This window comes from Sabethes cyaneus, chromosome 3, assembly GCF_943734655.1.
Source record: "Sabethes cyaneus chromosome 3, idSabCyanKW18_F2, whole genome shotgun sequence".
In the NCBI taxonomy this organism is placed as follows: domain Eukaryota; kingdom Metazoa; phylum Arthropoda; class Insecta; order Diptera; family Culicidae; genus Sabethes; species Sabethes cyaneus.
In genome coordinates, this window is record NC_071355.1 from 249,558,120 (window position 1) to 249,584,276 (window position 26,157).

General features: G+C 37.3%; 1 protein-coding gene across 4 annotated transcripts in view; it reads left to right on the forward strand.

Moving 5' to 3' along the window:
• Positions 1-26,157, forward strand: part of LOC128741691 (signal-induced proliferation-associated 1-like protein 1) — a 118,158-nt gene that overhangs the window by 53,190 nt on the left and 38,811 nt on the right. The gene's annotated exons all lie outside the window — the stretch shown is intronic.

The window sequence follows — 26,157 nt, forward strand, 5'->3', positions numbered from 1 at the left end:
GTATGTTAGCTAAAAGTTAAAACGATTTGCTCACTGAAGTTCCGGCCCCTGCCCTGGTGTGGTGATGATGTATCGTTCTCCGGCGGAATTGACTGCAAAATATAATCTAGCAAAATTATTATTACGCTTCCGAGAAAACTAACCGAACCGTGAACCGTGGCTTCAAATTATGTTCCACTTCACTCTCGCTGATGTTGGTCGTCCGGACGGGGTGTCTTTTGCGGTTTGTTGTGCTACCATTTTCATTCAACTGTTGCAAAGTGGCCACAGTTGGTTTAACTTGTTTTGACCATTGTCTGTGTCAGCACAAAAAAAATTGTCGCAATTATTTATTATTCAGCCCAAATGCATTTAACAGATGAATTACGATGACCGGGTTGCAGTTTGCAACTCAGTAATAACGATGCTAGACAAGCACTAGGCGGTGATGGTTTTCGACACTTTTAAATTTCTGCCATTTTTTATTTCACCTGTAATCCTCAATTACCATTCAATTTTAGGCATCCTCTTTTTGGCGTTGTTTTTTTTCCTGGCAGATTCGGGCCTTGAATGCTTCACAATCACCCACAGGAAGCTATTCGTTATTTGTATGCCCGTCCAAGACCTCAGAAAATCGTACTCATTAAAATTCACCTTCGCCCGACCCGGTGATTGTGTTGAGTGTAAAGTCACTCTCGGGAATCAGAACCACCAGCAGCAGCAGCAGAATTATGCTTGATTCAAGAACAATGGCTGATTTTTGCGCTCCGCTGGACCCATAACAAACAGCAACCGGCAGCAGCGGTGACCGGCAGGTCGTTGGCCCTTACCTGGTCCACTGCACTGCCGTCTGACGGTTTAGCGACGGATGGGAAGTCCAATAGTATAAATTCAATAGTTTCTAACTACTATCACATTAGTCTACCTTTCAGTTAACTAAAATTGTTGCGCTCAGAGTATTCTTCTTGCAATAATTTCTCACAGTTAATAGAACGGAAACCGATTTTAAAAAGCAGACAATAACTTGCTGGGCTAATTGCTGTCTGTCTGTCTGGTACCAACGAGGAACGGACGATCTACTGCTTGGAAGCGTGAGCTCCGCGTACGGCTGGAAAAATATATAGGTCGCTCCTTTCGTTGGTGTTGAGCGCACAGTTTAGCGCAAAGTCGACTATCTATCGGTCAATACCGGATAAGTAGACACGATGTTTAATCCATGTTTGTTGTGTGCAAAACTTCATCGAAGCAGTTGATGAATATAGAAAACTTGACCGAGCGTAAAAAATGTAGTGGCCTGCCGCCAGATCGTTTCCACACCAGTCCAATTAAACTGTTCTTGGTGAAGGTTTGTCGGATTTTGTTATAGTCGATAAATCCCGAATTGCTTGGTGGTCCATTCCATACGAAGAATTGTGTTTTATTTTTGCTCATGTAATGATTTCGGTGGCGATTTAAAATGTTATTGTTTTGATCGCAATTTTTTATGAAGATATCGATAAATTAATTCAGAAAACTATTTTCAAACTAACTGTGCGAATAGTTATAGCCACTATTATAGGATTTGAACTCACAACTCCCAATCTCGCGTCGAGTGCAAATCGCTTCATGAGAATTGGACTTACACGTAGAGTAATTTGGACTGGAAATTTTACTTGGAATTACACTTGAAATCGGACTTAAAAGAGAATTTGACATTTTCGTTTCGAAATGTAATGGAATTATACTTGAAATTGGATTTAAAATTATGCTCGGAATTGAACTTAAAATGGGAATTGAAAATGGGTATAAATTTGATTTAAATTGGATTTGAAATTAGACTTGAAATTCGAAATCAAATGTACTAGAAATGGGACTTGAAATCAAAGTTCAAATTTAGCTTGCAATTGGAATTAAATTACACTTGAAATTGTGCAAAATCGGACATGCAATTGGTTTTTCGAATTTTTTTCTCTTCTCCAGTCCCGTTTTTCCACTTTTTGTTCCTTTTTACCTTTGTTATACTATATAACAAAGGTTTAGAAATTGGTCGAAAAACACGAAATTGATCCGAGGCCCGCAGGGCCGAATGACATATACCAATCGATAGAGCTCGACGAACTGAGCAATGTCTGTGTGTGTGTGTGTATGTGTGTATGTGTGTATGTGTGTATGTGTGTATGTGTGTATGTGCAGCTCATTTTCTATCGCCTGTTTCTCGAAGATGGCTGAACCGATTTGATCGCTTTTACTTTTGTTTGAAAGGTATTATTGTCTAGTATATCACTATTGAATTGCTTTGCGGTCCGACGTTTCGTTTAAAAGTTATAAGCAAAAATGTGAAAACTACGTGACACGCGTTTCTCTTGAACTACGCAACCAATTTTAACAATCTTAGTACCAAACGAAAGATCTTGCTGTTACTAAACTTTTTACCAAGTTTTATTGAAAACGGACAAGCAGTTTAAAAGTTAGCCTTAAAAAACCATTTTTGATAAGGTTCAAATGATCGCCTGTTTCTCAGAGATGGCTAAACCGATTTATGCGCTATTAGTTTTATTTGGCAGGTTATATAGCCGGATAGATCACTATTGAATGGTTTTTGGATTGGACGTTTAATTTGAAAGTTATGAGCAATCGTATACACCACACCAAAATTAATGATAATGATTTTAACCAAGATAATTTACCTAATTTCAATTATTTTAATATCAAACGAGAGGTTTTGACACTACGAATATATATACAAAATTTCATAAGAATTGGTTTTACCGGTCAAAAGATATCAATCCTCGAACGCTCGCGCCAACTTTTGCAACACAGTTACTCGCGCGCACAATAACCCAAAACCAAAGAAAACGTGCGCACTAGAGTTTTGACTAGGAAAACTTGTTTTTAAGTTTATCGAACCTTTGGAAGAGTTTCTTGAAATTGAATGCTCTTTCATCTGGTGTAATTTAAATTTGGATTAATTCCCCTAAAAGTGAAAAAAAAAATTTTTTTTTCAGTTTCAATATAACACATTGATATGTTCTGCAAAGTTTTAGAGCCTATTATTACAAGAAATTTTGCTGAAGACTGTAACCTGAGATAGAAGCGAAGACAGAGAAATCTTATTTATTGTTTCTGTATTTGTAAAATCAGTTTTTCTATTTTAGCTCTTTTTGTAATTGTTGTATGACTTTTTCATGTGTTACAAAGTTATACAAATAGTAAAAATACACGACTTTGCTGAAAATAGTATACCTCTACGTTTGCTTGTTTAGGAACTGTAGAACTTTGATTATAAAAATACCCTGATTTTAACCCCGAATTACTCGACTACCAACTGACGGATACATTTTAAACATTTTACATTTGCTGATAGTTTTGCTACATACAGACATCATTTTTCCATATGAAGTAACGTGAAAAAATTCCAGTTTGGGGCCAATAGCGGTACACTACACCTCACATGCTGCTTGCTTCGTTTCTGTGCTCTCGGTTTATGCTGATTTATTTTCCTAAAAATTTAAAGTATTATTGCATTGAATAATTCAGACATTTTGCTGAACATTTTTTTGAAGAATATACGTTAGTTAAACACCGATTGGTAAATATGGCATTTAAAAACCTACACATGTTATTATGAATACAACAGCGTGAGTAACCGAAGGTTAATAAAAATTGATGAAATTTTTTCAAGAAAACCTTATTGATGTATAATTATGCATAGTTCAAAAACCTATAAACTAGACCTTTACTACGCAATGTATATGTTAAAGAATAATATTTCTTCTTACAACTTACTTTTACTTGCACTTACCCACATTAGTAACAACTTACTCAACAATTTCATGAGAAAAAGAACTATCAAAATTTGTAAGTGCTACTATTTTGTTCAAATTTTGTAAGCTTATTCAATTTCCAAAATTTTTATGTAAACCAACGCACAATGCAACGTTAACTAATAGATGAATTATGTTCCGAAGACGTGTCGATTTCTATCTCAAAAAGCAAGTAAAACCGTATAACAAAGGTTCCTTTCACCAATAGGTGGATTAAATCAGGTTTTTACTTTTCTGTTTACTTGGTGTTTGCTTCTCCTTTACTTTTCTTCTTTTTCATTCCGTTATTCCTCTTTTTTGTCCCGTGTTTTCTTTATGGTTCTTCCGTTTTTATTTGTTTTTTGTTTCTGTTTTGACGTAGGACTACGTCTTACGGCAAGTTTTGAGATAGGGTGTCATTCCAAAAAATCGAAAAATGCGAGCGTCACGAAAAATGAAAGGTTTTGAGCGTTAATAGCTCAGCGGTTTTCCGATAGATTTTCAATATTCTTACACCAATCGACCGGAAAATCTTCTAAGAATTGACCCAAATGAAGAAAAGTATGGATTCTTGATGTTGAACTATTGAAAAATTGAAAATAATGAACCTATGTTTTACCAGAATTTTCGCTTCGTGATTGGTTGGAAGATTCTTTACGCTGATCTAAACCTATACCAATTTGATATCTGTGCTTGGGAAGTAAGCCAAAACAAGTGACAGTTTCCTTATTTCAACAAGATTTCTTAACACCGCGGTTCTACCTAGACCATTTTGAAGTCCTTGCTTGGGAAGTACGCCAGAGAGAGTAACAAAGCCCTCTCGTACCAACAGATTTCTTATGAACGCGATTAAACCTAGTCCAATTTGATGTCTGTGTTAGGGAAGTGTGCCAGAAAAAATGACAAGCTCGTTGTCCCAACAGATCGCAAATTCTTTACTGCTAGACGATTAAATGTCGGCGAACTTGATATCTGTGTTGGAAAAATGTGCTACAGCTGTAGTGTTCGGTTATAATACGACTCCGTATGAATACGCATGCTTGCCGTTTCATTAGAAGTGTAGTGGAAAGATGTGCTGTTGATAAAATAGGATTGAATTGGTAAAATCCCTTCAACGTGGGAAACCATGGATAATAAAAACAATCTTTAATTTCAGTAAGGTAGCAGGAAAGCAATAGTTTGTGTTCTTGATTTTGTTAAATTGTTTTCAAATGCACAATCTTTTGAGAATTGAACGTATGCAATGTTACTACTTTGATAAATGTTACATACAACGCGTGTAGCATGTATATATGTTGCATATAGCATGTATACATGAAGAATCGAATGATTACAAGCATGAATATATGATACTATCACTACAAAGAGACTTACGTAGTCCTGCGTCATCTATATATGCGGTCGTGTCTTGTACACAACCCCTCTGATTTTTTCTTTTGTTTTTCAATTCTTTTTAGTAATTTTCTTTCCCGTTTTATTTTTTCATTTTCCTTTTTTGTTTTCAGTTTTCGTCTTTTTCCATCCAGCTCTCTTTCGTCTCGTTTTTCATCTCCGTCTGTTCCGTTTTTCTCCTTTTATGTCATGTTTATTCTGTTTCTCAAAACTCTTTGCTTTGCTCTGTGGTTTTCTTATTTTTTATCATCCGTTTTCCGTCTTTTTCTCAGTTTTACTTTTTTGTTTTGTCCTTTTTACCTGTTTTTCTTTTCTTCTTTTTCTGTCACATTTTCCCTTCACATTCCCTTTTTAATCTATTCTTTCTTGTTTTATATCCCGTCTGACCTCTTTTTTCCATTTTCCCTTTTCCTCGTTTCCTCTTTCGGTTTTGTTTTTTCTCGCTATTCTTCTTTTCCCTGTCTCTTGTTTTCCCGTTCCCGTTTTTGCACCTTCTCTGTCATGTTTTTTCACGCTTTTTAGTCCTGATTTCCCTCTTGTTTATATTATTTCTGTTTCGTTTTTCTTCTTCTTCCTCTTCTCCGAACTCGTTTGTTTCCTTTCTGTCCCGTTAGCTCCTTTTCTATTTTCTCTCTTTTTCTGTTCCGTTTTTGCTCGTATGATGTACTTTTCTGTCGCGTTGTTTCTCGTTCTAGTCTCGATAGGAAGATTCATTTTCAAAGAGAACTTTTTTCTCCAGTCCAGTTTTTCCACTTTTTGTTCCGTTTTTTATACTATTTACATGGTTTTTCCTTTAAATGGTCCTGTTTTCCTCATGTTATTCCTCTTTTTTTTTGTCCCGTGTTCTCCGTACCATTATTCGGTTTTTATTCGTTTCCAAACCTACAATTTTTCTATTTGTAGTCCTGTTTTTCCTCTTGTGTTTCTCCCATTTTTAGTAATTTTCTTTTCCGTTTTCGATCTTTTCCCTTTTATCGTTTCCAGTTTTCGTTTTTCATCTTCGTCTGTTCCATTTTTCCTCTTTTATATGCCCCGTTTTTGCTTCTTTTTTGTTATGTCTATCCTGTTTTTATTTGCTCTGCGGTTTTCTTTTTTTTATCTCCCGCCGCCTTTTGTCTTTTTTTTCAGTTTCACCATTTACATTTTACCATTCACATTTTCCCATTACATTTCCTTTTTAATCCCTTGTTTCTTCTTTTATATCCCGTTTGACCTCTTTTTTCATTTTTCTTGTTTTCTCTTTCGGTTTTGTTTTTTTCTCGCTATTCTTCTTCTACCTTTCTGTGGTTTTTTGTTTCGTTTTCCCTTTCTTGTTTCGTTTTCCTTCTTTTTCTTTCCCGTTTTTACACCTTTTTTGTCATGTTTTTTCTGTTCCGTCTCCCCTTTGAAAAACGAAAAGCCCGCTGACTAGAGTGAAGCTGCTTTTACGTTATTTCTCTAGTAGGCACAAAACTTCCACCAACAGTAAACCAAATGATACGTAATATACATTATTATACATTAATATACATAAAAAACATTTTCCATCCTTTCTCTCTCATTTTTCTTTTTTTGTGTCCGTGGTTTCCTCTTACTCTTCTTTTTCACGTTTTTCACTTCTAAACTAAGAAGGAAACGGGATAAAAAAAGAGAATACGAAGCAAAAAAGAGTGAACTGGACAGACAGTGAGCAAATGGAAGACAAAAAATAAAAAAATGAAAGAAAAGAAAAAAATGAGAATGGAAATGAGGATTAACTGGACAGTAAAAGAGAACAAACGGAACAAAAAAGGAGAGAAATGAAGAGAAAAGCAGGAAAACTAAAAGAGTAAATATGATAGCAGAAAAATTGAGCAAACGAGAAAACGAGGAAAATGGAGAAGAAAAATCATTTTCATTTTTTTCTGTAAAAAACGAAAAGGGAAGACAAGCAGGATAAAAAAGCAACACGACAGAAAGGAGGAAAAGCAGTATGAGTATGAGTTAATTTTTATTCATAAAATCAATTGTCTGTGAGTTCTTCAGCCTGAAAAACTCGAAAAATGAGTGTACGAGTTGAGTTAATGCTTCTAGCACGAAACAGAAATGGAAATTCGAACAATGGAATTTCCGAAAATCGGCTGAAAAATTTTTCTTTCGTTTTTGCCTTTTTTCGTAGTTTTTTGCATGGAAAATAATAACGTATTTATTAAAAGCAAGAATAAATTTGGTTTTCACGTTGAAACTTTAAGCAAAAATGCCTAAAATCCATTTTTTTTGCTCGATTAAAAAATTCTCTTTGTTTTTTTGCCCCCCTCCCCTTCAGTGGCCAAACACCGGAAGGACAAAAATTTTATAAAATATTTGTAATGGCCATACCCTTATTATGTCCTGCTTTTCCTCTTTTACTGTCGTGTTGTTTTTCGTTTTGTCCTGTTTGTCCCTGTTTCCCTTTTTATTTTTTCTGTCCATCCAGAGTTCTCAATTTTCCGGCTATCATGTTTACTCCTTTGCTTTCCCTTCTTTTCGGTACGGTTTTTTCTGTTTCTGTTTCTTCTCTCTTTCTGTCCAGTTTGTCCTTATTTCCTTTTTTCTTTTTTTTTCTTTTTTCTCTCATTTTTCTTCTTTTCCTTTTCATTTTTCCACTTTTTCTCTCGTTTTTCTTTTTTCAATGCCAGTTTTTTCTTTTCCCACTGTCCAGCTCCCTCTTTTTTGCTCCATTTTTTCTTTTTCTATCCCGGTTTCGTCTTATCCACTTTTTTACGTTTTCCTTCCCATTCTGACTGTGGGCTGGTAAAAGGACCTTCCCATTTTACTTTTCCCGATTTTACTTTCGTTTTTCATGTTTTCATGCCAGTTTCTTCTCTCTCTCATTTTCAGGCCCGTTTTTCTTTTTTCCAGTCCGGTTTTTTTCTGTCCCGTCAACTGCTTTTCTATTTTTTTTTATTTTTGTCTGTTCCGTTTCTGCTTTTATTATCTCCTGCTTTTCCTCCTTTCTGTCACGTTGTTTTTTGTTTTATCTTGTTTGTCTTCCCTTTCCATTTTTTTTCTTCTCTTTTTTTCTCGTTTTCTGTTCTTAATTTTCCTGCTATCGTATTTACTCCTTTACTTTTGCTCCTTTTCTATCCGTTTCCGTTTCCGAGAAAAGGGCATTTTTCAAAATTATCGTATGAAATGGACCGAAGCTAGGAGGTTTGAGTTTTCTCGTATTACTTAAGTAATTTGGAACTAGCGGTTTCAAGTAAGCATTTTGATACCAGTAGTAAAAAAAAATATAACGGTAGACTTTTCTGTATCTTATCTTTTTCTGTATCTTGCTTTAAACCAAACCTTCAAACAAGAGAAAATTTTAATTAGATTGTACGATTTTCTAACCAAATAAAAACTCACTTTAGCGTAACGTTTCGATAAACTTTACGAAACTTATCTCGATTCACTGTTGTGTTTGGTTGATGATTCCGCGAAATGAATCGCTGATTTTAATTAAAAATACCCCTTTCTTTCGATTTGTTTCCTCTTCCCAGCCATTATAGTCTATTATTGTGCCAAAAAGTAGATTAGAAAAAGTAACCATTTTCACTTGACCGTTATCGGGCGAGCCGTGCCCAGCCGTGTGCTGATGTGTGTTAATGAATAAATCTATATGAATAGTTGTGCAAAAACAATTGCACCGCACCATCGCATCGCATCAGAGGGAAACCTACGATGAGGGTCTGCTGGCGAGTGGTTCCACCACCGAAAAGGTAATTGCAGAAAAAAGCAATTAAATCAGTCCACGTCGACGTGAAAAGAGGAAATCGGCTTAAAATTGGACCAAAACAATGGTGCATAAACGGGTTGGTATTTGCGCGATTTGCGCTCACATTTGCTGCTTATTTCACGTTTAAATTGATTATTGAATCGATCCTACCTAATGGCCACTTTGTTAATGGTGATTTGCTGAGCGAAAATAGGTGTTTATTGCTCGCCACATTAGATACTACCGCAATTTTATTTTCGAGTGAGCTGTAAAATTCTTCACATTCAATCACTTTAATTGGTCCCTTCTTTAGTTTAAGCTGCTCGTGCTCTGGTAGCCATCCATACGCTCCTCTGCGTTTCACCGAAACGAAGCTAATCCGCTCGATTTATGATCAATACCATTGCCACGACTTCCAGCCAGCATTTCAGCGACGACCACTTTTCCTATCGGCATCCCACCAAAGCCACGCGAAACTCGAATCTAGGTTAACCGTCAACACGCGAGAGTGAGAGAGAGGAGGCCCCGCATGCATGCGGCTACATTCACTATCCATTTCACATTCTCCAATGTGCTTGCACACACCGATCAGGCCGCCGTTAGCCGGCTTATCCTGATACATATATTTTTCCCGATGTTTTTACTTTCGCCACGGTTAGGGAACAATGGGGCCAGCCCGGAACGTTTGCAAGGATTATTTTTAAAACTACTTTCTATACCTTTATGTTAAACTAATTTGTGCTGGTTAATATTCTGCATGGGAACAAAATTTGATTGTCGTTTAAAAACTTCTAAAAAAGTAATCAAATTTTAGAAGCAAGCGCCGAAACCGACTACATCTGCCGGGTGGGGCTCGTAACATGAAACTGTAATCGGCACCGACCGGTAGGGAATTTCACCAAACTTGATGGCCGTACCTCGTACACCGCGGTGTCTTAGAATTTTAAATGCTTCCACCGAAAACACGACAAAATATAACGCTTCAGTCACGAATGTTCCGAAAGCCGACTTTTGGCCGCAACGCAGACTAGACGGTGCGGTGTGGTTTCACGTACACGTACACGTGTCCATTCGGGTGCGAATTAATGCTTCCCCAGTGGTTTGGATGGAGCCGCTGTTGGAGCAGAAATTTGTTTAACATGTAAAACACAAACTAATCCAACTGAATCGTAAATGAGCGGGCGGTTAATCGGGCGATTGCGGTGAACTAGCGTTTCCATTTTTAATACCCATGGATGGTGTTTCATGCGACGTCAAGCGTTGCAAAAGCGTGGTTTAGCGGTAGAAACGATTGTCGACCTTTTTGGGGTGTTGATCACATGTCAAACAAGGTAAAGGATGAAACGTCGTAAAACAATCGGCGGTAGTTAAAAGATTCTTCGGCGAAGTTTTCCTATTTCAATCATTTGCGTTTCACCCGACTGCAAACGCGCAAACAGTTTCACACCACTCCGCGCGGTTGATCAGCTTCCCACGTAACAACAATTCCGAATCCAATTTATCGCCCTGCGGCACGATGCCGCCGCATTCGGTGGTTCAGATCTGCTTTTGGCTAACCGTTGCAGGCTGCAGTTGTGTAATCTGGTAAAATGCAGTCATGGTGGTAACAAGCATAACAAAAGCTCTGACGCGTAACAAAACTATTTTCCCTCCGCTTACCGGTGCCAACCAGGGGGGTTGGGGGTTGGGGGTGGTTTGCAGTGCTTTATGAACCTCACCGCATGGGAGCGCAAATATTCCGTCATGGGGACCGCGCTAAAAGGTATGCAAAAAAAGAAACAACAAACGCGTTTCATTTGTCTACGATATCTTATTAGCATGGTTCATTAATTTATTCAATGAAAAGCGAAATAATCAATACCGGAGTGCGGCATAATCTAGAGGAGAACGAGGGGTTGGTTTGATCTCAAGGTAACAACGGCATCCGAAGAGGAAATTTTCACTTTTCCTCATGTTTTCCATTCTTCGAACACCGGATTTTATCTTGCGCCGGTTGTTCGACCCGCCGCGGCGACTGACTTACTGACTCACTGACTGACGACGACCCCCTCCTCGGTGGCGAACGAACCGGTCGGTGGTGCGGTAAAATCCGTATGGAAACAACTCGCCTCCAATGAAGTACAATTTTCTTTTCCGTGCGTTGCTTTTTCGTAACAATTTCTCACTTTTATTGAAATGAAAACAAAATCGGCTGTTTTCCTAGGCATTCATGCATGTTACGATGGTCGATTGTTGAGTGGGTACGATTGTATGTAAATTTTGTTAATAAGCACTTCATCGAACAGGGTAAAGATTTCTTTCTCTAAACAAATCAAGGTACCAAGGCAGCAAGAATGCCACTCAACCCCAAAACCGCCTGAAGGTGCTGCTGATGCTGAGAGATGGAATAACTACATACACACATTCAAATGCATTCAATAACCGGTGGAAAACTGTACATTTCATGTTGCGAAGTGCATCCGCTGCGCAGTGCTTTCGGAACGAACAATGGATGCCCTCTCTCTCCCTAGAGCGCAGGGATGGGCTCCATCCAATGCAGTGCATAATTTATGGTTCCAGCTTTTTGTTGTATTTTTTACGTAAGCGTAAAGTTGCAGGTTTAAGCGATGCAATGATGACACAGATTGGCCAGGGGTAAAGTTCAACCAAAAAGGTTTAGTCAACTAATTGTTTTTGCCAAATTTATCCGTAGTTCTACAGAGTTAGGAATTTTCTATGGACCTACGGATTAAGTGCTTGAACTTCACGGAAGTTGTCAAATATTGCTTTTAAGTACAAAATTCTTGTTCTATTTGTATGATTAGCTTTAGTCTTTTTACGCGACAAACGATAACTGTTGAACACTTAAAGTTTTAGAAAAAACAACAATAAAGACGAAAAGAAATCTAAAATACGAAGAAAAGACAATAAAGGGACGCTGTAAAGACGAAGGAAATGCTTTGAAACATCAAAAAGTGTCGAGATGATGGCGAAACTACGATGAAAAGTTGGCATAAAGACAACAACAACAAAAACAAAAATACAACAGAAACATGAAAACAGCAACAAAAAGAACAAAAACATGACGAAAAGAGGTTTAAAAAGCGTCAAAAGGGCGACAAAACATGCTTAAAACGACAAAAGACAAAATGATGAAAAGACAATAAAAAGGTTTTTGACGAAAAATTGACAAAAAAGGGAAGAAAAAAAATGGCGAAAAGACGAAAAAATTGATGAAAAGATGACAAAAACGGAGAAAAGGCGCCAAAACAGCAACAAAAAATGGACAAAAACGACGCGAAGCAAGAAGAAATATACAACACAGGGATAACAATAAGACGATGAACACGAAAAAAAAGACAACAAAAGAGATAACGGAAAAGGCGTCCAAAAAGACATTTAAAAGTGTCTAAATAAAAAAGACGATGAAAATGGCAAAATCCGATGAAAAAGTGCCAAAAGCGAGGAAATGCCAAAAAAACAGACCACGAAAATACATTGAAGTGGTAGCAAAAAGCCCATGAAAAATCGACAAAAACCTGGCAGAAAGATGACGAAAAGACGACGCATACGAACAGATGAAAACAGAGAGATGGAAAAATAAAGGCGAAAAGGTATCGAAAAAGCAATAAGATGACGAAATAACTATAAATACTACTACTTACGAAAAGTCCATGAAGAGACGATAAAAAGACGACAAAACAGGGACAAAACACAACATAATAGAAAAGAATCAAAAAGGTGCAAAAAATGACAAAACATGCGAAAAAGACGATTAAAAGATTATGACAGAAAGACGACGAAAAGACAGTAAAAAGACAGCTTTTAACAAAAAGCTTGGCAGCAAACAAGACGGCGATAAAATTGCAAAAATAGACGAAAAGGCAACAAAAAAAAGGGCGAAATAATAACAAAAGACGACAAATGATAACAATCAAATACGAAAAAAAGACGACAAAAAGATGCCAAAACAGCAACAAAAAGAAAGACAAAAACGTCAAAAGCCGCCGAAAAAATCAAAGAAAAATGCCAATAACATGGCAATATAATAAAGACGATGAAAAGACACCGAAACAGCGACGCGACAAAAATATAAATCAAAACCCGAAAAAAAAAACATTTAAAAACGCGACAAAAGAAGCCAAAACAGCCAAAATAGCAAAAAACCGTTAAAAAAACAACAAAAACAAAAACGATAAAAAATCATTTAGAAACGGTCAAAAAACGACAAAGAACGATGAAACGACAGTAAAGAAAGCAACGTTTTAGTTAGTTTTTCTGGCATATGAAAAGAATTGTGACAGTCTTTTGAGGCAGTTTTGGTTGTCTTCAAAAAAACAGAACAGCGAGAAAAGGTGCCAAACAGGTAATCAAAAAAGACGCAGGAATGCGTCAAAAAATATAACATAAAAACGACGTGTCTTTTAGACGACAAAAAAGAACGAAGAGGTGGCGAAAAAACAACGAAAAGATGACGAAAAAGTGATGACAAGTTGGCGAAAAGCTGATGATAATAATGAAAAGGTGGTGAGGCGACCATTAATCAACAGCCGAACAATGACAAGAAATGCAAGAAACAGTAAAAACGAGTTAGATTAAACTTCTCAATTCGGTGGTTTGATTACAATAGATGGAGACACAATTTGTGTCTAAAAAGAACTCAACCCACCTGACGGTGGAGTTTGTAGAAACATCGCTCGCTTAATAAAAAAGGTTGAGCAGTCTCCTTTTGTCCAGCGCCTCTGTGGTTCAAAGATACATTAGTACTACCAAGCCACGTGTCCTGGCGAGTGTTGTGGTTTCAAATCCGGTTTTAATCTCTGATTATAGCTTGGTTCGACCATTGCACCTTCCAGCATTGGACGAAAGGTAGGGATCACAACGACTTGTTAAGCGTAGCTACTAATACCCCCACCCCCTCTCACCTTTCCGCTCTTTCTCCTTCACTTTAAACTTTCATTACTTTCTTCTACCATCTCTTCATCAACTGTAAAGGAACTACACGTGGTTGGTCTAAGAAACATACTACAAATGAGAGCAAAAAGACGAAATTAAGAGCAACTACGAACGAAATAAAAGATAATAAAAAATAACAAGTCGCTAAAAATAGACAAAAAGACAATGCGGAAGAGAAGAATATAGAAAAATTGGCACGAAATAGAAGTAAAATTGACACGAAAAAAAGAAAAACAAAATCGTGAAAAATATCAAGGAAAACTGTCAAAATGGAAAAAAGTGGAAAAAAATAAAACGTGAAAAAGGGAAAACGAGTCAAAAAAGGCGAAGGCTAGGAAAAAAGAAAAGAAAATAAATAGATGAAAAGAAGGAAACCCGATAAAAAATTAAGACAAATTGAACAGAAAAGGAGAAAAACGAAACAAAAAAGTAGAAAAACAGGAAAAAACCCGATTTAATCCACCTAGTGGTGAAAGGAACCTTTGTTATACGGTCTTACTTGCTATTTGAGATAGAAATCGACACGTTTTCGCAACATAATTAATCTATTGGTCAACGTTGCGTAATGCGTTGGTTCACATAAAATTTTTGAAAATTGAATAAGTTTACAAATTTTGAACAAAATAGGAACACTTTTAAATTTTGATAGATCCTTTTTTCATGAAATTGCTGAGTAAGGATAAGTAAGTTGTTATTAATTTGAGTAAGTGCAAATAAAAGTAAGTTGTAAGAGGAAATCTTATTCTTTAACATATACATTGCCTAGTAAAGCTCTAGATTATATTATTTTTGAACTATGCATAATTTCCTGTAATGCCATTCTATTTGATTCACATCAATAGAGTTTTCTAGAATAATTTTCATCAATTTTTATTAACCTTCGGTTACTCACGCTGTTGTATTTTGTACAACATGTGTAGGTTTTTCAACGCCATATTGTTATAAAGTTACAAATCGTTGTTTAACTAACGTATATTCTTCAATAAACTTACTCTGAGCAAAATGTCATAATTATTCAATGCATTAATAATTTAAATTGTTGGGAAAATAGATCAGCATAAACCGCCATCACAGAAACGAAGCAATCAGCAAGCGAGGTGTACCGCAATTGACCCCAAGTGGAATTTTCTCTCGTTTCTCCATATGGAAAAACGGTGTCTGTATGCAGCAAAACTACCCAATGTAAAATGTTTAAAATGCATCCGTCTGCTGGTAGTCGAGTAATTCGTAGTCAAAATTAGGGTATTTTTTATAATCAAAGTTCTACAGTTCCTAAACAAGCAAATATAGAGGTATACTATATTCAGCAAAGTTGTGTATTTTTATCATTTGTACAACTTTGTAATACATGAAAAAGTCATACTACAATTACAAAAAGAGCAAAAATATAAAACCTGATTTTACAAATTCATATACAATAAATAAGATTTTTCTATCTTAGCTGCAGAGATGGAAGGTTAGCAAAATTTCTTATAATAATATGCTCTATAACTTTGCAGAACACATCAATGTGTTATATTGACACTGAAGAAAACTATTTTTTTTATTCACTTTTAGGGGGAATAATCAAAATTTAGATTCCACCAGACGATAGAGCTTTTAATTTCAAGAAACTATTCTAAAGGTTCGATAAACCTAAAACCAAGTTTTCCCAGTCAAAACTCTAGTACGCACGTTTTCTTTGGTTTGAGGCTATTGTGCGCGCGAGTAACCGTGTTACAAAAGTTGGCGTGAGTGTTCGAGGGTTAATATCTTTTGACCGCTACAACCAATTCTTATGAAATTTTGCATGTATATTCGTAGTGTCAAAACCTCTCGTTTGATATTAAAATAATTGAAATTAGGTAAATTATCTTGGTTAAAATCATTATAAATTTTTGTTAATTTTGGTGTGGTGTATACGGTTGCTCATAACTTTCAAATTAAACGTCAAATCAAAAAATCATTCAATAGTGATCTATTAGGATATATTATCTTTCAAATGAGACTAATAGCGCATAAATCGGTTTGTCCATCTCTAAGAAACAGGCGATAATTATTACCTTGTTAAAACAGGTTTTTTAAGCATAACTTTTAAACTACTTGTTTGTTTTCAATTAAAAATTCCTGAATAACTTAGCTTTAATAAGAGCTTTCATTTGATACTAAGATTGCTGAAATCGGTCATGTAGTTCTAGAGAAACCCGTGTCACGTATTTTTCACATTTTTGCTTATAACTTTTAAACGAAACGTCGTGTCACGAAGCAACTCAATAGTGATCTACTAGACAATAATACCTTTCAAACAAAAGTAATAGCGAACGATTCGGTTCAGCCATCTCTGAGAAACAGGCGATAGAAAAAATCATTACATACATACACACACACACACACACACACACAGACATTGCTCAAATCGTCGAACCCTATCGATTGGTATATGTGACTTGGCCCTCCGAGCCTCGGATCAATTTCGTGTTTTTCGACCAATTTTTAAACCTTTGTTATATAACAAAGGTAAAAAGGAGAAAGTACGGGAAGAGGAAAATTGAAACGCAAGAATAGAAAAATAGGAAAATGAGGAGAAAAAATTAAAACGAAAGACAAACAGGATAAAACAGAAAAGACAAACAGAACGTCTCAGAAAACGGGGAAAAGTAGGACTTATTACTAAGAGAAAGAACGGAACAGACAAACATGAAAAATCGAAAAGGAGTAAACCGGACGAAAAACAAAGGCAAGGCAGGAAAAGAATAAAACCGAATCAGAAAAGCGAAAAACAAGAGGAAAATCTGAAGTACTGGAAAGAGCGCAAAACGTGACAGAAAAAGAAGAGAAACAGGAAACAGCGGGCAGAAAAAAGGAAAAACGAGTGAGAAAAGGAAGGAAAATGAGACAAATAAAGGCAAGAGGGACAGAAAAGGTGGGAAAACGGGAAAGAAAAATAATGACAACGACACAACAAAAGGAAAACGGAACGGAAAACAAAAGAAACCAAATGGAAAAAGAGGAATAACGAGAGAGGAAACAGAAAACTGATAGGGGCAATGAGAAAAACGGGATATAAAAGAAGAAAGATGGGACAAAATAGGAATAGAGTGGTACAAACAAGCAAACGGGACAGAAAAGAGAAAAAAGCGTAAAACGGCAAAGAAAAAGTGGGAGCTAAAAAAGGAAATCCATAGAGCAAAGCGAAAAAGGAAGCCAAAAACAAAATAATCGTGATAATCGTGAAAATAATCAAGAAAAAACAGAGCGTCTGAAAGAGGAAAATGGAACAGACGATGATAAAAAACGAGAATGAAAGGAGATAAAGACTTAAAAATAAGATGCAGATTGTAAACGATTAAAGGAAAAGGGAAGAGAAAGGACGGAAAATCGGAAAGACGAAATGAGCGAAAACGAGAGGAAAAACAGGTCAGAAAATAAAAAAAAGTACATTAAATTAAGAAAAATGGGACAGGAAAAGAAGCGATAGAACAAACAGGGGGCAGAAAAAAGAAAACCTAGAGAAAACGCGACAAGAAAGGAAAAAAGTTGCCACAATTGATTTTCCGAATTGGTCGCGGTGGTTCAGTCTCTTACTAAGAAAGGGAAAAACGAAACAAAGAACAAGAGAAACCAAAAGGGAAAAGAAGAATAGCGAAACAGAAAAAAGAAAACCGATAAAGGAAACGAAGTAAACGGGGAAAAGAAGTTAAACGGAACAGAAAAAGATGAAAAGAAAAACAGGAAAAACAACCCAAAGAAAAAAGTAATACGGGAAAGAAAAGACGAAAAAACGGAAAATAAAAAAGCCAAAAACAGGTTAAACGTGGCAGAAAAGAAAAAAGGGTTTAGTTGTTTAGATGGGTTTAGAGGAAAAACGACAAGGAAAAGGGTAAAAAAGTTATAAAAAGACGAAAACTGGAAACGAAAAAAGGAAAAAGGGAAGAGAAGAGACGAAAAACGAGAAAGAAAATAAATGATTAAAAAGATGAAAAACAAGATGAAAACCAGGAGTGAGAATTACAATAAATGGGACAGTAAACGAAGACCCTACAATCACTCGATTTTCCAGGCCAAAAGATTCTTTTGAAAAGTCGAAAAATCGGATGCCCCACCTTTTGTCGTTGTCTGGGTGGGCACCCTAGTAATGATGACTGATTCAGTAGTTTTTGAGTCTATAAAGGACTGAAATTATCTTTTGTATTTCTGTGTCCCTGAAAACTTCTCTCGTAAAAATTCCCTTTCTTGAAGAAATCTTCGTTGAATAAAACGTTAAAAAAAATTTAATGGAATAAATTTTCTACAAGAATGCTTCGGCGCCCTATCGAGCGACCATATGATGGCCGAAACCTTAGCCATGGCCGATAAAAAGATGGACCGACATGTCCTTCAGCTCTTTTGTGGCCTTGGCGATCAGCTACTCCTTCGTTTTGGCCATGTAACTATTGGAGCAAATCCTCCGTTTGAAGTTCGCCCAAAAACTGTCTACCGGTCGTAACTGGGGGACGTTGAATAGGTTTGGTGGTCTTCGGTACAACGTTTAACTTCAGTCGGTCCATCTTCTCAAGTGATCTCTTTCTATCAAATCATATAAAATATTTTATTGAACGTTTTATCATATTTGTAGAATAATGCAGTCTAGCAATCTAATCTGGACTACTTCTAATAATTATATTTCTGCAAAAATCAAATTTTTAGTTGAATATCATGTTATTTTCAATGACACCGATTTGTTGCACTCAAACTGAATGACTTACAAGAAACTGTACACAACTTCTCGATCCTCTTCGGCAGCTTTTTCTGAATCAGGTACACGCCAATACTTTCGCTGAAAAAATATAAACCCCGTGAAAACGCTGTCATAAGCTTTAACATACACCAAACAAACGCACATAAGTCGCGTGCGCCATTGAACTTGATATTGCAGTGCTCAACAGCAACAGGAAACGCACAGCATAAAAAACGACCGTGGAGAAGTCGGTGAAACGACCAAAACTGAGCGCGACCGTGTGCCAGCCAGGCCAGGCCAGACCAGGCCAGTCAAGCAAACCAATCAAATTTCATACTCTCACAATCATACGTGACCGAATGCTGAACACACTTTACCTCAGGTTTTGCGTTGCAGAAACAGCAAAGCAGCAGGCAGCACCCGAAAAACCTGTCCCGGTTTCGCCAAGGCTCTTTTCTCCGTCCGCGTGTAAACGTGGTTCTGTTGGTTGTTGTCGGTTGTTTACCACTTAATGACGTTTCCAATTTAGAAAGTTGTCTTCCCGCTCGGGGCAATCTTCGAACCCTGTCGACCGCGTGTTCGCGCAGCTTTCCGTGTTCCTGTGTAAAAACCTGTTCGGCCCATTTCGTCGATAAACGTGCTGCTGCTGCTTCTGGTCGTTGCGTCCCGGTCCCTTTAAGGCGGTTACTCCTTGGACGACGACAACAACTGGCAATTATTGAACCGGGCCGAGTATTGTTCTATACTCGATCGATTCACCACGAAAAGAGAAAAAAACAGAAACCACATTTCCTGGCTCGACGACCACGATCGGTCGGCCGGCTCGGGTCGGCGTTCTGCTGGTTGGGCCAGAAAGTACCGCTATGAACCTGAGAAGTTCCTTTTGCGATGAGCTATACTTTGTGATAGGTACCAGGAAGACCGATGATGCAGCTGCCAGGGTTGATGTGGTTTTTTATGAGGCAATCGAAAAGAGGTTCGTCGCTGCTGGATCGAAAGGATCGGAAGAAAAGTTTTCCATTTTGTTTCTGGTATCAGTCAGCTTCGATGTTCTTACTACATACGTAAAGAATAACATAAAGAATATGGTAAAGTTTCCAGTGGAGCTTCTTCGGTAACGCCGATTGGTTTCAGTCGGTTTAATTGCGCAGCGAAACCTTTCAAATGTCATGATATTAGAGCTAAACAAACGGATAAAGATTAGAGCGGCAAGGCAGCAACAACGGTGCGCTTAGAACCCGTTAACCTACTTATCGATCTGCTTGTTGTTTGCAATGAGCCGTCTAACGTGACGATCACGAAAGGCTCACATCGAACTCAATCCCGTGCTCCTGGGATTGTTTTCAGTACCATATTCCTGTAAGGTTTCTCTCCGCTTCTAGGTCAATAGGTTCCTTCCTATGTTGTTGTTGTGCAGGCTGCAACAAATCCATCCACGCGATTTTGCATCATAGTTGCGCTCGTCAATAACAGCAGCAGCAACTAAGCTGCCACAACAGGTGAATTGGCTCTCTGCCTCTCTGTCTGTCTCTACAGTCGATGTTATTACACTCGTGCTGTACACCAACGCTAAGTTACCTACTGATGCCGCACCAAGATCAGCACAAAGGCACAATGACGATGAATCATCGGTACGATGTAGAAACAGTCGTCACCTTATCTCGAAAACGAGGAAATTGTGTCATAGCGAACAAACTAAGAAATATTGACGAAAAAATCGTGACAATGGATGTGAGCAGAACTATTAAATGGAAGAAAAATTGAAAAAATGGTCACTTTAAAAACTCTTGATGTGAACATAAAATTGTAAAAAATTTGCACTGATACATAAAAAGATAAAGTAACCGGTAAATGAATGCAACCCGGATGCATAAACCGGATGAAATGCACCTTTATGACAGATCCCAGCTTGTACTAACCTAGTTCTGGGATAATTTCAAAACAGACAAACGCCACTGCTACTCGAGAGTGTGAAATGCAACTCAAAGCTATTAGCCTCACCGTCTCAACTAACGGCCAACCTCAGGGGTCTGTGTGAAAGTATCGCTCCTCGAACGGTTCCTGTTTGGGATTTAATTAGCATCATATTACACACGTACGTAACTCCGTGGTCATTTAGCCACAACTCATTCTGGACAATGACCCGATTGCCTATTATATCACTCTGATTTATGTTACAGTTGCGGTCGGTGACAATCACCAACGACGAATGGATGACGGTTGACGGTTTTGCCCGGCTGTTCAGAACTTGCCATTCCGACCGAGAGAGTACCGTTCACTGGTATATTGTTTCCTCTTGCACCAGTAGTGAAATGGGTGCTGGCTGCTAGTTCGAGACTAATAAGCGTAACTGTTTTTCCGTTTCTGGCTTGGAACAAAACACATATGCAAACGGCGGCGGCGGCGGCACTGCTGCCAAAGTGGGTCAGCTAGGAAGTAATAATGCGTGTGCGCTTAATGCAGTTGCTTTTGTCATTTGGTTGGGCACAGCTGACGTGTGCCAGAATCCAAAGGGAAGTAGCTGGTACCCGCAGGTGTTCCATTATTCGGTATTAATGGTGAATGCTGCAAGTGTGCGATGGAAAGTTGGTTGGAACTATTGCAGAATCAGGCTTTTATTTCTGAATCTACGGTATAATAATATATAGCTGAGCTAACTGTGTGTTGACTGCAGATGTCTGTACATTTAGATTGCACGAAAAAAAAACTGTTCTTTTCAGTCATAATTGAAAAAGCTAAAACCCTGTCTTGAAATTTGACGAACAAGTTAATATTATTTAAATGATCTCATTGAGGTAGAACATAGTCTCTCTGAGTTTTCTTTAGCGTTTTTACCTCCGTGGAAAGTTTTGTGGAGAGTTCAAGAATTACGAATCGATTCGCGGATGCACCAGCTTGAGTAAAAATGAACGTTATACAAACTTAATAAGCGTTGCTTCAATGACCCTACCTTACCTATTTATGCCTGAGCCCATCACATGTGGTCTATTACCATATTTTCACATAACAACATTTGTTCTACGTTGCTTGGCTATGAATTTTTAACATCGGAGCACTGTTTGTCTCATCACAGTATCGAGAAGCGGTGGAAGATATCGGATAGAATCAACTGCTTCTGTGCTCTTTTCCTCGTATAATAAAGGTTTTCCCTCTTCCTGGACTCTCCAGTAATCACAACTGTTTGAACTCTTAAATCGGGCAATTCCAAAGTGTAGCAGGTCGTCAACGGTCAGAGCTTGAAAACAACACATTTCATTTGCTTATTTGAGGTTCGGGACTGAAACACGTAGCTTGTCGTTCCATTATAAAATATTCAAGGATTTCATTTTAAATAGAACCGTCTGGGTAGAGTTATACTCGAAAGGCTCACTCTTCTGTCGTGGAATTAGTTATCCTTGGCCCTTTTAGGAAAGTACGAATAGGTACTATTAACCGGGGAGATGAGCTGAGAGTCACATGAGGAATCAGAAAGATCAATTTCTTATTGAATACTGAACAGTGTAAAGATTTTAAATATACCACCACCAGCAGATATAAAACGAAAAGCGAAGAAAACTACTTGACTGAAGCACTCGCTGGAAAGTGCTTTGTTATCCATTTACGCGAACAATACCTGTTTAACCTAATCCGAGCCGTTAGGCATTCTGCCGTTAGTTTACAAGAGGTTCAATCGACTCAGTTTAAAAAAATATTGTATTGATTGCCTATCAATGACCGAAACAAAAATGGCCGAATCACCAAATGTCATAGAAAATTCCGAAATTCGCGTAAAAAAACCGCGTAAATTCCGAAAATCGCGTAAAAAAACCGCGTGAATTCCGAAAATAGCGTAAAAAACCGCGTAAATTCCGAAATTTGCGTAAAAACCGCGTAAATTCCGAAAATCTCGTAAAAAAAAACCGCGTAAATTCCGAAATTCGCGTTAATAACCGCGTAAACTCCGACATTCGCGTAAAAAAACCGCGTAAATTCCAAAATTCGCATAAAAAACCAAAATTACGCGTAAAAAAAACTTTGTGGATTTCAACACTACGCGAAAAAATAGACGTTTTGAGCACATCCGCGTAAATTCCGAAAATCGCGTAAAAAAACCGCGTAAATTCCGAAAATCGCGTAAAAAACTGCGTAAATTCCGAAAATCGCGTAAAAAACCGCGTAAATTCCGAAATTCGCGTAAGAAAATCGCGTAAATTCCGAAATTCGCGTCAAAAAACCGCGTAAATTCCAAAATTCGCTTAAAAAAAACCAAAATTACGCGTAAAAAAAACTTTGTGGATTTCAACACTACGCGAAAAAATATACGTTTTAAGCGCATCCGCGTAAATTGCGAAAATCGCGTAAAAATCACGTAAATTCCGGAATTCGCGTAAAACAACCGCGTAAAAAACCGCTTAAATTCCGAAATTCGCGTAAAAACCGCGTAAATTCAGAAAATCGCGTAAAAAACCGCGAAATTCCGAAAATCGCGTAAAAAACCGCGTAAATTCCGAAAATCGCGCAAAAAAAACCGCGTTAATTTCGAAATTCGCGTAAAAAACACGTAAATTTCGAAATTCGCGTAAAAAAAATCGCGTAAATTATGAAATTCGCGTAAAAATTCGGCGTAAATTGCGATATTCGCGTAAAAATAGTCGCGTAAAAAGCGACTTCAGTGTACTGTTCTTACTCGATATACTGTCGCTTACTCGGAGAAAATAGTTTTCGGCGAGATTCAGCCCAGTACAGTAGGTGTACGGCCTTTCGTGATTCGGTCAGATACATTTTCGACCTTCTGTGACTGTTGTTGAAATTCATCCATTTGGATTTCGGCTATTTGTAATTTGGTCATTCGCTACGAACCCGGCAAATCGATGCCGAGGGCTAAGGAAAACTAACAACGGTCGGTAGATTTAGGAAAACGAATGAACCTAGACAGATGTGATTTCTTCCAGGCCGCTGCCACCTGCCAGTGCACAGTGGTCCGAAAATCAAAACAGTTGGCAAAAACCCCATTTTGCAAGTATTTTTAATTGATCAAATAACTCAAAAGTGTTTTTCTACATACCCATTTGAGCCTAAATCCTTGTTTTGGTTGTTCGTTTCTTAGTTTTCTAAAAGCTATAGCCTTCTCAACTTGTTGAATAACATTTAAGCCGGTGAAATCTTTTCAAAAACACGTATGGTTGTTTCTTATAGGTATGTAGCAAACGTTGCATAAATATCGTAAACAACGACATATTTAGTTGAAAGACATCTATTTCAATATTATTGAGAAGGTTACACTAATTTAAAATATTATTGGTTCACCGAGTCTGGCTAGATTATGATAAAAATGAGGACGAATATCTAAACTCTTTCCAATTTACAGTCGTAACTTATGGAACCCGTCGAGTTCCGCTGCCATATTACTTTTAGTGTGCAGGAATACTTGTAAGGAACCGATTAAACCTAAATTTGCCTGCAACTTTCTGCAACTAAGAAAGTAAAAACAAATCTTAGAGAGGATGTACGAAGTCATGGAAGCAAATTTGATTTTAACGAATAATCCTTGCAATGGTTTCAATATAAGATAGTAGGCATTGATTATTCTGCATTGATTATTTCAGGATATCGTGCACTCTTAAATGATTCTACCTGTAAATAGGTCGGATTTAGTTAAAGCTAGGTTGAAACTACTCAAAATGCCCTTAAAGTGTACAAACTCAAACTTTGGGTAAAAATTTCAACCAATTTTGGCTACTTGCTACCGATAATTGAATTATTCTCTATGACAAATAACGCAATTTTAAGTTCCTACTACCAATTTTTTAGTTGAAAAACTACTCAAAATCTGAGTTTGTACACTTTAAGGGCATTTTGAGTAGTTTCAACCTAACTTTAACTAAATCCGACCAATTTACAGGTAGAATCATTTAAGAGTGTGGAAATGAAAGGGACAAGCATTAATACAGTTTAATAAACTGATTTTGTAGTATACTTCAAAGAAAGCTTCGTAGCGCAAAACAACAATTTAGTTTGTTTCGGGAATATCGAAACAGAATGACGCGCTTCTAAGGCACATCTGATGCAAAGGCTCATTTCAACAGAATTTACAGGAGACATAGTACTCCCATTACATCTTATTATTAGGCATGTATTATAGATTGAAGACCCATTTACGATAAGGATATACAAGGTCTAAAACTAATGTTTAATTCAAAAAGTAATCAAAAGTATTCAAAATGTGACACAATAGCGAAACAAATCATGGATCTGTAATTGTCGTTCGCTGTATGTTACATTACATTAATGTATGCTCCAGTCTAAATTCGTAACTATTATCAATATAGGGCATGTTGCTACATCGTCGTAATTGCCTATTCCCGTCCTATCCAACACAAATTATTAAAAATATCAGCATTTTTATGACACACAACGCAAAACTAGTTATTCCCTAATATTTTAGTTTGTTGTCTATCATACGCGATCAATCAAAGTGAGCTGAGATCCATTTAAGTGCTTTTTATCATTAAAGAAGTCCTACCAGCCAAATTTCCTACGCTTTTACGTGCGACGAAGAAGACAATGTCGACTAATCGTTTTAATTTCGGTCATTCATAAATGAAAATAACTCACGCAAGGCATTGTCGTTATTTTACAGTCAGGAAAACTTGCCTGACCTGCAGAAATTTTGCAGAATAACCTTTTGTCATGCCGTCCTACACAAATACATGCGCGTAAGCTTCGTAAACGTTGTTGTGCTTTTTAGTTCGGACGATGAAAAATTTTGATGGACGGATTTTAAAACGGTACGACGAATTTCAGAAATAAAGTCAGTTGCGTAATTTCAATAATATGCTTTAATAGTCGCTTTTCAGTGATTTCAAACTTCACGGATCGGAAGGTAAGTGTGTTTTAGTCAAATCAGCACAAGAACTTTTAAAGTATTCATTAAATCCATCCAACGAATGATGAAAATTAGAATGGCTTTACTTAGTACGACGGGAATTAGAAATAAACCCTATCTAATACAATTAATAAAATATGAAAAAAATAATTTCATACGTTTCAGTGGAAGAAACTAGAAGTCTAAAATCAATTAATCAAGGGCATAGTAGAGGCCGCAAACAAAGCAATTACAAGAAAGTTTTTTGGTTAATTTTTGTTTAACCAATAATTAATATTATATTGTGGTAATAACGTGTATTAGAGAGTTAACTTATAATTTAAGGGTTAAGCACTAGTTGAATGATATCACATAGATCTCCTGAGTATATCAACCAACTTCGCAGAAGTCACCTATCCTCTAGGACAGCGGTTCCCAACCTTTTTTCGGTTCGCGTACCCCCTGACGGATTTCCCTATACTATTCTGAAGCGAACTAAAGTTTTGGCGTACCCCTGGGGGTTCGCGAACCCCCATTTGGGAACCGCTGCTCTAGGAGATCGTTTTGACATTTCTGCCAGCTTTTTGGACTTTCGGACCACTGTGCAGTGGCCAGCACTTCCAATGATGGGTCGCCGGCAATACTAGCGGTCGGCGCACGTCTTGCCCCGAATCATCTCTGAAATCAAATATCATAAAATATTTTTTACGGAATTATGCCAAAAGGTCTTTTCCCAAATATTTGTCTGCCAAATGATGGTCTCTTCGGTTTATGCTAATGTTTTATGGCATTATGACGAATCACTTTATTTTAAGTGGGTGGCCTCGGTTAG